We start from the raw sequence: 15,982 nt of genomic DNA on the forward strand, positions 1-15,982 counted from the left end.
TATAACATTTAGGTATCTTAATTATATTATTATATGTAGTAGTTATACATAATTTATACAATTATATTATTAATGTAGATGATTTATAGTTAGATAATAGAATTTTATAATATAATTCTACATAATGTGATTTATAGTTAAATAATATAATGTTAATATTAATAATATAGTCCCTGCTTGTTGTGCAGCTAAATTATTTTCACAATAAAGCAACGCCGATCTTGAAATAACATTTACAATGCGCTTAGTACATTTTTTATAGATGTTAAATATATTTTCATATCATGAATTTCATAAATAATTGTTTTCTCCACGTTTTAGGACGTGAATGTATTAAATTCTATAATAAATCGATGTCATCTTAAAAATTCAAATAAAAGAAAGAAGTGAAAATAACCTCAAAAAAATATCAAAACATTACGAAACTAAAAATAATAATTTTTAAATTATCGAAAAATCATAAAATATAAGAACTAGAAAGAAAAGATCATAAGCCCCATTAATTTATTAAAAACACTAACAAAACAATTAAATGATTTTCATAAAATTTTAAGTTTGAAATTAATGCAGCAAAATTTCTACTATATTTTGCGATAATTTTGTGCCATCAAATTATGTCAAAGTTTGTATATTTCAACGTCACCTATTTAATATAACAGCATAATAAATTAGGTTGTCATTGATCAAATTCATGGCTATTCTCAGAGTCGATATTCTCACTATAATTTCCATTAAACAAAAAGGACTGAAAACAATAAAATATGAAACACTAAACGTCTACAATCGAAACTTTAAGCATCTACAATCTAAATACATTTGCTATAATAAATGTATAAAGAATTATCAAACATATCAATCTGTCAGTAAAATAATTAAGTGATTTATATCAAATTTTTATCCCGATATTAATGTAGCTTAAGTATCGTTACATTTTGCGATGTATTCATCAACTCGTGTCAAATATATTTTAATCTTGGCTATTAATTATAATAGCTATTATAAACAGTATAATAAATTAAGTCGTCATTGATAAAGATCACAGCTGATATTCTCACTATAATATCCATAAAAGAACAACGTCTTCATAAATTGCCAGAAACAATCAAATATGAAACACAAAACATTTCTATAACAAATCTGTAAAGAATTATCAAACACATCAATCTATCAGTAAAATAATAAAGTGATTTGCATCAAATTTTAATCTCGAAATTCATGTAGCGTTACATTTCGCGACGTATTCACCAAGTCGCGTCACATTTTAATTTTAGCCAGTTACTATAATACAACATAATAAACTAAGTCATCACTGATAAGATCACAACTGATATTCTCATTATAATATCCATAAAAGAATAACGTCTTCATAAATTACCAGAAACAATCGAATATGAAATACTAAACATCTCTATGTATAATAAATCTGTAAAGATCTGTGAGGAATTATCAAACATATCAATCTGATAGATTTATCAGTAAAATAATAAAGTGATTTGCATCAAATTTTTATCTCGATATTAATGTAGCGTTACATTTTGCGACGTATTCATCAAGTCGCGTCACATTTTAATTTTAGCCAGTTACTATAATACAACATAATAAACTAAGTCATAATTGATAAGATCACAACTGATATTCTCATTATAATATCCATAAAAGAATAACGTATTCCTAAATTACCAGAAACAATCGAATATGAAATACTAAACATCTCTATGTATAATAAATCTGTAAAGATCTGTGAGGAATTATCAAACATATCAATCTATCAGTAAAATAATAAAGTGATTTGCATCAAATTTTAATCACGAAATTCATGTAGCGTTACATTTTGCGACGTATTCATCAAGTCGCGTCACATTTTAATTTTAACCATTAATTATAATGCAGCATAATGAATGAAGTCGTCAGGCACAAAATTCAAGGCTGATATCCCCGACATAATTTCCATAAAAGAATAATGTATTCGCATATCGTTACCTGCATAAAGGTTTGCGATAGCTGTAATAAACAACGGATGCAGTATGTAAAATTAAAAGATCGTTACGATTGTACAATTAAACGGGTCGTTTAAAGCACTGTAACGTCATGCTGCATAAACATTCATACAACAAAATGCTAATTTTAATAAATCAATAAGAAACGACCTCGTCTGCAACTGCAAATGCATGAATGCAGTTGCATTCACGAAATGTTGTTAATTTCACGTGTATCAAAATTAACTGAATTACTCCAACATTCTTTCGAAAAAAAAAAAGCAAAAACGATTTAATGTAGCGTAAGTTTAACCAGAATCATGGCATTTATTCCGGTAACTTTGCATTCGCGTATAACAATGTAAACGAGACCTTGATTAAAAAAGAACGAAAGGAAAAAAATTGCGAGTTAAATTTCCGCGAAAATTTCCGTTGGTAGAGATACGTTATCGCGTTATTCCGTTCGACAACGGCATCAAGAGTTTTTAATTAATTCGGCGCTTGTGGGTGCCATGAAATTAATTTCACGTTTAAACAGCGCGCGTTGAGAAATTTATGGTTGCTGAATATACACGTGTCCCCTGGCTGTTCCTCGATGCACGCGATATTTTTATGAAATGGCCGCAGTTGTAATACGATAGATGCGATAAAGTGAATTCGTGGAAAATAAGTGCGGCTTCGTATCGCGAATCGAATCGTTTTTTATGCGTTTATTTGCATAGCCTCTTGCATTATTATGTGGATTTTGTGGTGGAAGGCCGGTAATAGTTTGTTGGCGAGGTTGTAATGTAATCATTGCGGGTGATCGAGTTCGGGTGAAAATTTGGAAATATAATATTTACGTATTTTTCGAATAAAGAGGATTTAATATTTATGTATTTTTAAATTTTAAGCTTGGGAATTTGGAAACATGATATTTCTATATTTTGAAATTGTTGAGCTTGGGAATTTGGAGATCTGATATTTCTATATTTGAAAATTTTTAAGCTTGGAAATTTGGAGATCTGATATTTCTATATTTGAAAATTTTTAAGCTTGGAATTTGGGAAGTCTAATATTTCTTTTCTGAATTTGAAAATTTGGAGATCTGATATTTCTATATTTTGAAATTGTTGAGCTTGGAAATTTGGAGATCTGATATTTCTATATTTTGAAATTTTTGAGCTTGGAAATTTGGAGATCTGATATTTCTATATTTTGAAATTTTTGAGCTTGGTAATTTGGAGATCTGATATTTCTATATTTTGAAATTTTGAAGCTTGGAAATTTGGAGATCTGATATTTCTATATTTTTAAATTGTTGAGCTTGGAAATTTGGAGATCTGATATTTCTATATTTTGAAATTTTTGAGCTTGGGAATTTGGAGATCTGATATTTCTATATTTGAAATTTTTTAAGCTTGGAATTTGGGAAGTCTAATATTTCTACTTCTCTAAATTTCTCAATCAGAAAATTTGGAACCTTAAAAATTCAGAAATATGAAAATTTTTGTAAACTTGAAAATTTAAAATTACTACATATATATTTGCAAGTTTCTAAATTACCAACTTTCCACATTTGTAATTGCTATATTCCGAAATTTTTGAATGTTGAATATACTGAACTTCAATATAATATAACATATACAAAACTCCACATATGTAAGTTCACATATGTAACTAATTAACTGATAAAATATAAATAATAAATCACATGAAATTCAGTACAAGTTAACTAAATAATTCAAGGAATATAATATAACAACGTTCACGAAATACGACATAGATTAATTAACTAATAGAACGTGATACAGTAACTTACATGAATCTCAATGATGTACAATGTAAGGTGATGATAATTCTTCCACCGTTTCCCTCTCAATACGTTATTTATGGTCATAAGAATACATAAATCATGTTAGATATGTGTATCATTAGAACGGAAAGGAGGATACAGGGAGCAGTGTGTGGGGTAAACTTTCAGATCAGATTAATCGATCTCTATTATCTGAAACTTTGTTCGTGATAATCTGTTGTTGGGGAGACTGATTCTGACACTAGATTTTATTTTTTGCAAGTAATACATCTTCTGAGGTTGGCAATCTCAGTTACCCATTATTCATCTTCGATTTAATGGAAGTCAATATAGTTTCTGTTAACTGTGTCAGTGAAGGACTCAATTATTAACTGAGATTTATAAATAATGAACTTTAAACGATTTTGATGGAACAACTTTGCAGAGTTGTATATTTATGTATTTCTTTACTGTATCATATTTGTGCTGTTCCACATTTGTACTGTTCCACACTTGTACTGTCTTATATTTGTTCTTTGCTACATTTGCACTTTGGCACATTCGTACTTTGACACATGTGCACATTGACATGTTTGTACTATGCCAAATTCGTCCCTTGCGGTGTTTGTACCATCCCACATGTGTACTGTCCCACATTCGTACTTTGCTAGGTTTGTACTGTCCCATATTTGTAGTTTGTCACATTCATTCTTTGTCACGTATGTACTTTTCCACATACGTACTTTTCCATATATGTATTTTTCCACATATGTACTTTGCCACATACGTACTTTTCCATATATGTCCTTTTCCACATACGTACTTTTCCATACATGTACTTTTCCACATATGTACTTTGCCACATATGTACTTTGCCATATATGTACTATTCCACATATGTACTTTTTCGCATATGTACTTTGCCACATATGTACTTTGCCACATATGTAGTTTTCCACATATGTAGTTTTCCACATATGTAGTTTTCCACATATGTAGTTTTCCACATATATACTTTTCCATATATGTACTTTTCCGCATATGTAGTTTTCCACATATATACTTTTCCACATATGTGCTTTTTCACATATGTACTTTTTCATACTCTTACCTTGCTACATTTATATATCGCTACATTCACTCTTTAAATCAGTTTTTCCTATTTCCTTTTACAAACAGAAGAAAATTTACAGCAATATGACACTTGAAGGTAGTGGATTAGAATGTTGACGGTCAGGATGATCACATGTGATCCCTGCAAATTCAGTTAAATTAATTATTCACACAGAAAAAAATTTCATAAAAACCTAACCTTCAGACACCAGATTAAAACGAAAAATTGAAAGAGTAAATACCCTTATTTATCTATGTCTGTATATCTGTTTACGTATATCTGTCTCAATAATCTATTTGTATTATGATCACATCAGTGTATCATAAATCTTCCAAGCTTCATTTTGTGAGTATTAAAAACGTTTTACACCTGCTCCATTTAAATAATAACGAAGAGGTTAAGCGATCGCGATTATCGTAATAAGACCACTGGCTTTGATTCCGACATTTCAGCCAAAAATATTATATTTCGGCGATAGATCGAAGTCGTCGTTTCAACGACCACGTTCAATTTAATCATTCGCCGAATCGCGTCACATTTCTGAACACGAGGCGAGAAATTTCACGTACAAATAGACGCGAAACACAAAAAGCTCCAGGGTGCTCTGCTTTTAATGGAGATTCAATTATAAATTACGGCCCGTTGCAATTCGATTTAACTGTGTGCTAAAGCAAGCCTCGAGCTATCGCGAAATACTGGTCCACCTCCCTCGATCAGATTACTGACTGGTTCATTTCATAAAACTTTTATCCTTTTTTTTCCTTTGCGACCGGATGTGTCGAATTTTTGAAACAGATTCTATCGTTCTTTTTTCTATATGTTTCAAAATTCTGGTTCTTCGTACGCACTTTTTGGGAAATGTCGAAAGATTGCAAATATTCTGGCAGCGATATACTTTGATTTATTCCTTTGTTTTTTTTTTTCACAAAATGTATCATTATTTCACACAGCTCAACCAAAATGTACCAACTAAATAATGTAACAATTAAAACTAAAAATGCAACAATATTTACAACATTTAATTTTATAAAAATTAAAAAATCGCGTAAGAAAAGCTCAATAAAAAAAGTACATACTTCACAACTGACCACTTCATTTTTATTAAAAATAACTAATTTCAATCTCAAATAATTTCATAAAAATAAATAATGTTCTGCCTTAATATCTGAATGCGTAAAATATTTTCCCGTATCTTGGACCTCCATATTTCTCCAAACTAATTCTTGGATAGCTACAAATTTCAGGGAGGTAGATTGATTCCACCCTCTCGATTTAATACGATAACATTCGATCTTTTCCCCTTATACATATTCCATATTCCGCTCGTAAATATCGGCCTACCCAAGTAACGATCTCATTCGTCTTCGATTACTCTTCTATTCCAGAATATTCAGAAACAATATTTTTATACTTTCAGATATTCTCCAGGCATCGATCCCGCTCCAACCCCTTCACTCTACATTTTAAACACCGATATCTCCGAACCGATCAAACTTGAATATTTCATCAAGGAAAAAGAACACAATTTTTATCGAAGAGGAAAAAACTCGTCGAGGAAAAAGTGAAGAGTCGTTGATAAATGGCGACGCGTAATCGACACTGAATTCGTGTTTCTTCGGTGAGGATAGTTGTCGAAGAGGATCGAAGAGGTGTGAAACCGCGGGACATGTAAATTTGGGGAGTCGTAGGTTAGATGGAATTCGCCCTTGTCATGAAGCAAAATCGAGCGGGCAGGATCGATTAGATGCGGGATCTTCGTAGTCGTGGTAGTTCGATAGCGCCGCGGGACACATGCCGAGAATGTCAATCTACTGTCACGAATTATGGGTAAGTTGGAAATTTCTCTGTCGAAGCTTCGTTCGAACGTGCTCCGCACGAAATACAGGGGCTGTTCGGAATTTCCTCTCTGTAATTCGCCGTGTGTCGAAAAGAGACGAAAATTCATTGTTGAACGTGATGCTACGTATTGCTACATTTATTATACAATTTGTGATCAAAAAGAAATTTTGACGGGTGAGTGTACGATTGTCTGATGTAATTGTATTGAAACAATAGGAGATAAAGGTTACGGATCTGTTTGTGTAATTTGATTGGAGGTAAAAATGAAGGGATGCTTTGGTCAAAGTAGCATTTGTCAAGTACAATTATTTTTAAATACCATTTTATCAGATATTATTATATTCACATATCATTTTCTGTAAATATTATTATACATATAAAACATAGTATCGTGTCGAATACAATTATGTTGAGCTAAAATTACATAAAAAATATAGTCATTTCATATACCGTTATGTTCAAACGCAATTATGTCAAAAATACAATCACATCGAATACCACTATGTTCAAATGCAATCATATAAAAAGTACATATCTAATATCATTACATTCGAACACGAAGGATATTTGATACAACGAAACTTGATATGATTATATTTTTCATGTAATTCTATCTGAGCATATCAAATAACTTTCCTGCTCGAATATAATGAAATTCGATATGATTATGTTTTTCATGTAATTTTATCTGAGCATATCAAATAACTTTTCTGCTCGAATATAATGAAATTTGATATGATTATGTTTTTCATGTAATTGTATCTGAGAATATCAAATTACCTTCCTGCTCGAATATAATGAAATTTGATATGATTGTTTTTCATGTAATTGTATCTGAGAATATCAAATAACCTTCCTACTTAAATATAATGAAATTTGATATGATTATGTTTTTCATGTAATTGTATCTAAACATATCAAATTACCTTCCTGCTCGAATATAATGAAATTTGATATGATTATGTTTTTCATGTAATTTTATCTGAACATATCAAATAACTTTTCTGCTCGAATATAATGAAATTTGATATGATTATGTTTTTCATGTAATTCTATCTGAACATATCAAATTACCTTCCTGCTCGAATATAATGAAATTTGATATGATTGTTTTTCATGTAATTGTATCTGAACAGATCAAATAACCTTCCTGTTCAAATATCTCTTCATTATATAATGAATCTTGATATGATTATGTTCTTCATGTAATTCTGAAAATAATGTTATTTAATATCACTCTATTTCTTATATAATCGCATTTGAACATAGTGATACTCGATATAATTGTATTTTCTGCAATTACATCAAATACACCATGTAATTTGAACGTCCAAGGTGTAAATAAATGTCCATTATCGGCAAGTTTATTGAAAAATTGATTCGTTCTACAACATCTGTAGAATCGATTGGATAGATTTTTCAGAGGAAACGTTAAATCAAGTGTATCTTAGAGAGGAGAGAATTTCGATTTCTCGAAGAATGTTGGCGTACGTGCGGCCTTAAATCACACGTTCGATAACCCAACGAGCACGTAATCTTGCGAACAAGATATACTCTGTCCATGCGAGTATCAGTTGAATCGCAACTGACCGACTTACTAGCGAAATTATAGGGCTCCTGCTTAGCTGATACGGTGAACAGCTACGAGAGCTGCTTGAACGCAATTTCGTGAAATTCCATCAACTTATTTAGTACTCGAAAAGTTACTTTGCGGTTAAGAAATGGGGGAAAAAATTAGAATTTGAAAAATGTGGATTATTTTATATTCTAGTGTGATGTGGGATTGCTTTGAGATAGGAATTGTGGGGGAAGATCTTACATTGCCTATGTTCGACTTTGGGGAATTTAGTACGTAAATTTGGGGGCTTTAGAATTTTTGAATTTCGAGATTTAAACATTTTAAAATTTCTAAATTCTTAAATTACCAAATTAAAAATTTCCCAAAATCCTAAGTTTACAAATTCTAAATCCCCAATTTCCAGAAACATAAATTTAGACATTCGAAATCCTTAAATTCTGAAGTTCTCAAATTCACAAATTTACAAACTTCCAAATTTCCAAATTTAGAAATTCTTGAATTCATGAAGTGTAACATTTCAATATTCCAAAGTTCTCAAATTTCAAGTTTACAAATTCTCAAATTTCCAAATATCCATATCCCAAAATCTTGACATTCTCAAATTCCCAAATTCTAGATTCTAAATATCAAAATAGCAAAATTAAAAAATTTCCACACTCCCAAATCACCTATTTCCAAATACTCTAACTTGTTAACACCCAAATCCCCAAATAACTAAGTTCTTAAATTCCTGAATCTGCAAATCTCCAAACCCATAAATCTTCACATCCCAAAATCCTCAAATCCCCAAATCCCCGAATCCCCGAATTCCCAAATTTCTAAATTTCCACATTCCTAAATTCCTAAATTCCTAAATCCCCAAATTCCCAAATTTCTAAATTCCTAAATTCCTAAATTCTTAAATCCCCAAATCCCCAAATCCCCAAATCCCCAAATCCCCAAATCCCCAAATTCCCAAATCCCCAAATTCCCAAGTCCCCAAATTCCTAAATTCCCAAATCCCTAAATCCCTAAATCCCTAAATCCCTAAATCCCCAAATTCCCAAATTTCCAAATTTTCAAACCCATAACCTTTTAATTCCTCCAACACAATAACATTCATACAAATTCATTGAAAGTAATAAAACAACTTTCCACAATGCTCCTGTCATTCACGAAAGCAATTAATTCATTAAATCCAGAAAGGATGAATTATTCTGCCGATTCTTTGCAATTCAAGAGAAACCTATTTCTCCTGCAACGATACCACGATGTTGCAAGTTTCATCCTCGAACATCCTAAGGGAATAAAAGTTGTCCCATGTAAGAATTCATAACTCTCATGAAAGTTTTCTCTATAAGAATTCAGGACACTTTTCTATCAAGCAGCTCGAGGCGGAAAAATTTTTCTGTAGAAAGTAAACATGTTTTTCCATGTAAAAGTGTTTAACATTAGCTTCAAGAGAATACAATTTGTATTAACAAATCTGTACAATGTATAGTCAACAAAGTCTTCATTCTATGCTAACGAATTTACATACATAACATATGTGTTATGAAGTTTGATTTCATTTTATATTAACGAATTTAGAGATAGATGTCAACTCTTGAGGTGGCGCATGAGCTCGACACAAAGTAAAGGAAGAGAGACACCATTTTGTATTATCGTATTAACATATGCGTAGTCAATAGGAATTCCATTTTGTATTTTTGAATTAACATATGCGTAGTCGATAGGAATTCCATTTTGTATTTTTGAATTAACATATGCGTAGTCAATAGGAATTCCATTTTGTATTAATAAATCTACGTTCGAATAATCAAGAGAGTCAGCATTTTGTATTAACGAATCAATATATATGTAGACAACAGGGACTCCATTTTGTATTAACGAATCTACGTACCTATAATGTAATCAAGGAAGATTACATTTTGTACGTTCCCAAGGGAAATAATGGCGATAATAGAAAATGTTGAGACCGCATATTAGTTTTTGGATGAAAATATTTTCTGATTTTTTAGTTTGTGATTTTAGTTATTTGCAAACTCGGAAATTCAGAAAATGTTAAGAATATTGGAAAATGGAGACATGAAAATTTAGAAATTTTTTTATATGGGAGTCTGACAATTTGATGACTTAGAAATTTGTGAAATTTTAGTATTGGGGTATTTAGAAATTTGGAGGCTTGAAAACTTGATAGTTCAATAATTCGATAATTCGGTAATTTGATCATTCAGTGCTTCGATAATTCAGAAGTTGGATAATTGGCTAATTCGATAATTTGATAATTCAATAATTCTATAATACTGAAATTGGACAATTTGATCATTCGATACTTCAATAATTCTACAATACTGAAATTCGATAATCTGATCATTCGATACTTCAATAATTCAATAATTCAATAATTCAATAATTCAATAATTCAATAATTCAATAATTCAATAATTCAATAATTCAATAATTCAATAATTCAATAATTCAATAATTCAGTAAGTCAGTAATACAGTAATTCAATAATTCAGTAATACAGTAATTCAATAATTCAGTAATACAGTAATTCAATAATTCAATAATTCAGTAATTCAGTAATTCAGTAATTCAGTAATTCAGTAATTCAGTAATTCAGTAATTCAGTAATTCAATGATTCAATGATTCAATGATTCAGTAATTCAGTAATTCAGTAATTCAGTAATTCAGTAATTCAGTAATTCAATAATTCAACAATTCAGTAATTCATCAATTTAATAATTCAATATTTCGATAATTTTATAATCGAATAATTTAATGATTCAGAAATTTGATATCCAAATAACTTAATAATTTGTCGAATTATAATTCAATAATTGAACAATCTGTTAATTTGAAAATTGAGAATTTGTAGTTTTACAACTGCAGATTTTAGAAACCGAGAATTCATATACTTATGTGTTTAGAAATTTTCAAATTTTTAAATTATAAGTTTGCAATTAATTTCTGTATTTATAAATGCAGAATCAAAGTTTCCCAACAACAGTGAAACTATCAATGCAATTCCAATCTATTCCATTATCATATTCAACTCTCCCTCACCATATAATTTATAATAAATCCCATCTTAAACCGATTATACGAATTCTGAAATATAGTCAATTACAATACACTCTATGTAATCGATTTCACGACAAAACGAAGGAGATAAGTGTTTTACCTAAAGCTCGAAAAAGAGGAATAACTGCTCTCGGTGTTCGACTTCATGCTCGAATAATAATTCTACGAATGGAATCGTCACGATCGTGTTCTTTCGAGGTGTCGTACGAGGTTTATGTAGGAAAACCCGGTAGCAATTCCAGTGAAGCTTGAACCTAAGGGCTGTAAAAGCGTTAATTAACGCGGTCGAGTCACGGAACACCTTCGATCATGACCACGAATCGTGCATGCGCGTGCACAGCCAACCACTTTGTCATTTTCTTTGTTTGATGAAAAATTTGTACGCTCTTGTGATTCGATTCTAACCCTTTACGCTCGAAAGCATTTTTCTCCTTGACAGCTTGCTACTTTTCTTGCAAGTTAATTACTTTAAGGTTTATACCTTGAACAGTTTAATGAACTTTAAAATTATTATTTTTATAATATTAGTATTCTTTTATTGTTATTGACAATAATTAATATTTATAATAATAATAATAATTGTAATAATTAATATTGACAATAATAATAAATTATAATAATTAATATTGACAATAATAATAAATTATAATAATTATTATGGACAATAATAATATTTGATTATAATTCGAATATTTTCGAATAACTGTACTTTTATACATAAAGACAAATGATTAATAAATTTATTAAAATTGAAATTAGTAAATGGACAAATTTTCTGTGTTTGTAAAATGGTATTTGAAGATGTTAGTTGAGATATTATAGTTTTGTACTGTGGGAAATCTGCAAATATAGGGGAGAGTATTGAAGGTGTTTACGTTATCTTTCAAGTTAACTGACCGGTAATTATATGTAATTACTCAGGAAATTAACCTTCATAATATACTATCTCGGTCGGTGAAATTAGCAAGGTCAATCAATCGATTCTATTCTATATAATTACCAAGTAATTAACACGTCCGCCACCATGTCAGTTATCGGTAATCGACACACTATGAATTTAATTAAATAATTATGAAATGGTAACATTAGAAGGCTTTTAAGGCTTGATTTAAGAAAATTGATTCAAATTATAAGTTCTCAAATTTCCAACTTATCATCTTGCTAAATTTTCAAATCTTTAAGTTTCCTATTTCCAAATTTTCATATTTTCTTATTTACAAATTTGCATACTTCTTGATTTAGAAATTTACATATTCCTTGATTTACAAATTTGCATATTCCTTGATTTACGAATTTGCATATTCCTTGATTCACAAATTTGCATATTCCTTGATTTACGAATTTGCATATTTCCTTAGTTTCAAATTTTTAATCTTCAAGTTTCAAAATTTCAATCGTTAAATTTCTAGATTTTTCTATTTTCAATTTCTCAAATTTCAATGCTTTCTAATTTCCAAATTTCCACATTTCCTTATTTATTTTCCATATTTTCAATTCGACACATCCTGTAAATTATATATCTTAAAATTTCTAATTCAATTTTACAAATCGTGAAATGTAATGTTTTAGAATTCTCAAATTCTCCAGTTCTAAAATTCCTTCCACAAGTTGTTATAGAAATGTAAAATAATATTGTTCAAATAACATTATATCAGATATAATTATTTTTTATACCATGTGGAAGTAGCATTATGTCAAGTATTATAATATTGAAATAGTATTATATCAAGTATCATTATATTATTTTATATCATCATATTTTCAGATAAATATATATTAAAAATATAGTTATATCAAATACTATTGTGTTGAAATACAATTATGTGTATAAAAAATATAATCACATCGAATACCATTATGTTCAGATATCATTACAAGAAAAACATAATCATATCAAATGTCATTAATTCGAACACGAAGGATATTTGATATCATGTTATTTGATATGATTATGCTTTTCATGTGATTGTATATGAATATATCAAATAACCTTAATGTTCGAATGGAATGATATTTGATATGATTATGTTTTTTTTTGTAACTGTGTCTGAACGTATCAAATAACCTTTATGTTCGAATAAAATGAAATCTGATATGATTATGTTTTCCATGTAATTGTATCTGAATATATCAAATAACCTTCCTATTCGAATATGATGATATTTGATATGATTATGTTTTTCTTGTAACTATCTAGACATATCAAATAATCTTCATGTTCGAACGTAATATTTTATATGGTATGATTATACTTTTCATATAATAGTATTTATATAATTGTAAAATTCCTTCTACACGTTGTTGCAGAAATTCGTCTTTCACTTCCACACTTCCTCATTCCATACTTCCAATTAATCAACCACTCATATTCACATTCCTAAATTCCATTCCCACTTCCACCACCCTCCGCAAATATCTAAATTCCTCGAATCAAAACATTCCAAACTTCACCTTTGACAACTTCCCCCAATTATTTAACCACCAAGCCATGAATCGTTCATTCATCCGGGTGTTCCCATTTTCACACCATCCACTTTATCTCGTCACTCCATGGTAGACCTTCCAGTACTTTCTTAAAAGCTTCTCCAGTTTGTTTACCATATAGAGGCGGTATCGGAGCTAGACGAGGCTCGTTCTCGACTCGATTCTCCAAACAGCACGCCCACGAGCCGCAGATACATTAAGAGTTAAGTGCTCCCTGACGCCAGACACAAGATCGCTTACTAGTAGAACTACGTGCCACCAGGTTGTGGTAACTGTTCGCAAAAATTACCCTCCGTCGGGTATGCTCACGTGCTGTCTGAATTGTGGCCGGAGAAAGGAAGAAGAACGACCAGTTGAACCTTTGGTCCGTGTTTCCAGAGATTGCGAGGAGGGTAGTTTAGATTCGGTGTTCATCAGGGTTGATATCTATTCATGGCCGTGGTCTTTTCGAGCCGGCGTTCAAGAAATTGGCTGCGGCTTCTGCAAAATTATTCATTGTGTACTGTGAGTACGTTTGATGAAAACGCAGTGTAGATTTAATATTCTGGGGTATTAGATCGATGTAAAATTTTGGGGTAATTAGTTTGCAGATTATGCGGATTTCGGGTTGAATTATTAACGAATTGTAGCGGTTGGGTGGAAGCTTGGAAGCTTTCTTAAATACCTTATAGGTGGAAGTTTTTGAAGTTTCAAGTTTTTAGAAATTTTTTAATCAGGTAATTCCATTTTATGCAAATCCCAGGGGTGGTTTTTATTTTACTACGGGCAAACTTATTTTTACAATGCACTACTTATTTTTACGTTTACTATTAAATTAAAAATGAGGTGGATGGAGCATCATTTTCTATCTCACCAAATGACAGACATTTTAACAACAGTTTAGTTATACAAATAAATAACGTTGTTTCATCATTTTCTCCTGTACATATTTGTTAACAAACTATTCTTGTATTAATGAACATTAAACAGTATTCGAAAGACCTACAGCTTGAACCTTATTGAGGTCAAGTACCCGACATAAACCGCGAACTATAGCTAAGATTAATAAAACTTATCGAACGGTGAACTTTCAGTTTGACATTTTAAACCCTGTCCGTGAGAAACGCCAGGACAAAATATTCTCGAACGTAGATATTACTTTACAGTCCAAGAGCAGAAAGCTTATTGACTCAGCACACGATGCGAGGGTTCTCGATAAATCAGAAAATACGGTATATTTATTTGAAACGTTTAAGCCGCGACAAGCGTTGCGGTTACACGACTCACGAAAATGAATAAAGCACGAACGCCCATTACTCATTCACCATGCACTCGCGTAAAGCGATATTTTACGGGGCCATGCTTTAATGAAAATGTATGCGACATAGGAAAAGAAACGGAGGAATATAAAATAATTAATCTTGCTGTTGAGTTAAGACCCCTTGTACCGCTGGATGGGTACATGACAATGGAACTGCTTGCTTTGCGAGCAAAATTATGCATCAAATCTCTGAATAAAAGGTTCCTGCAAGGGAAAATGTTATTACGATTCATTGCTGGAACTTCGCTCAAAAAGTTTTTAGAAAAGTATTATTTTTCAACTAATTTTGAAGAATGGTACGGTCACTTTTTATGATTTTGGATTGATCATTTCAGATGAACATAATGAGCGATCATTTTTTGTAATTACCTTGATTCGAATACTTGAGGTGATCAATTTAACGCTTTAGGTACCATGAATGGCTACCTTGTCTTTTATGACTATCCTGAATCGAACACTTCAAATCGTCACCTTGATTAATCGTTTCTTATAATGATTTTGGATTAGTTACTTTAGGTGAGCATTTTGAATGATTATTTTAGACGATCACTTTGGTTCATTCTTCTTGGATAATTATTTGAAATGACCCCTCTGAATGATCAGTTGATGTTCATTCAGGGTGATCAATTTCAATGATCAGTTAGGATGACCACTCAGGATGATCACCTTGCATGATTATTATGCATGACCCATTTACATCAAATCACTTTAAATGATAAGTTATGATGATTGTTCAGAATGATCAGTTAGGGCGACTATTAAGGATGATCACTTAGAATGATCACTTACAAAATAGCTTTCTATAACTACCTCATATTGATTACTTTGCAAGAATATTCTGATTGA

General features: G+C 30.7%; 1 protein-coding gene across 4 annotated transcripts in view; it reads left to right on the forward strand.

Moving 5' to 3' along the window:
* Positions 1-15,982, forward strand: part of 5-HT7 (5-hydroxytryptamine receptor 7) — a 270,839-nt gene that overhangs the window by 98,994 nt on the left and 155,863 nt on the right. For 3 of the 4 annotated variants that reach the window (XR_013040476.1, XR_013040479.1, XM_003705650.3), the window contains exon 2: positions 6,282-6,691. The gene's annotated coding sequence lies outside the window, so the exon portion shown is untranslated. Of the gene's footprint in view, positions 1-4,984; positions 5,098-6,281; positions 6,692-15,982 lie in introns of those variants that run through there. The other variant, XM_076539716.1, reaches the window with a different exon arrangement.

This window comes from Megachile rotundata, chromosome 2 (assembly GCF_050947335.1).
Source record: "Megachile rotundata isolate GNS110a chromosome 2, iyMegRotu1, whole genome shotgun sequence".
NCBI classification, from domain to species: Eukaryota; Metazoa; Arthropoda; class Insecta; order Hymenoptera; family Megachilidae; genus Megachile; species Megachile rotundata.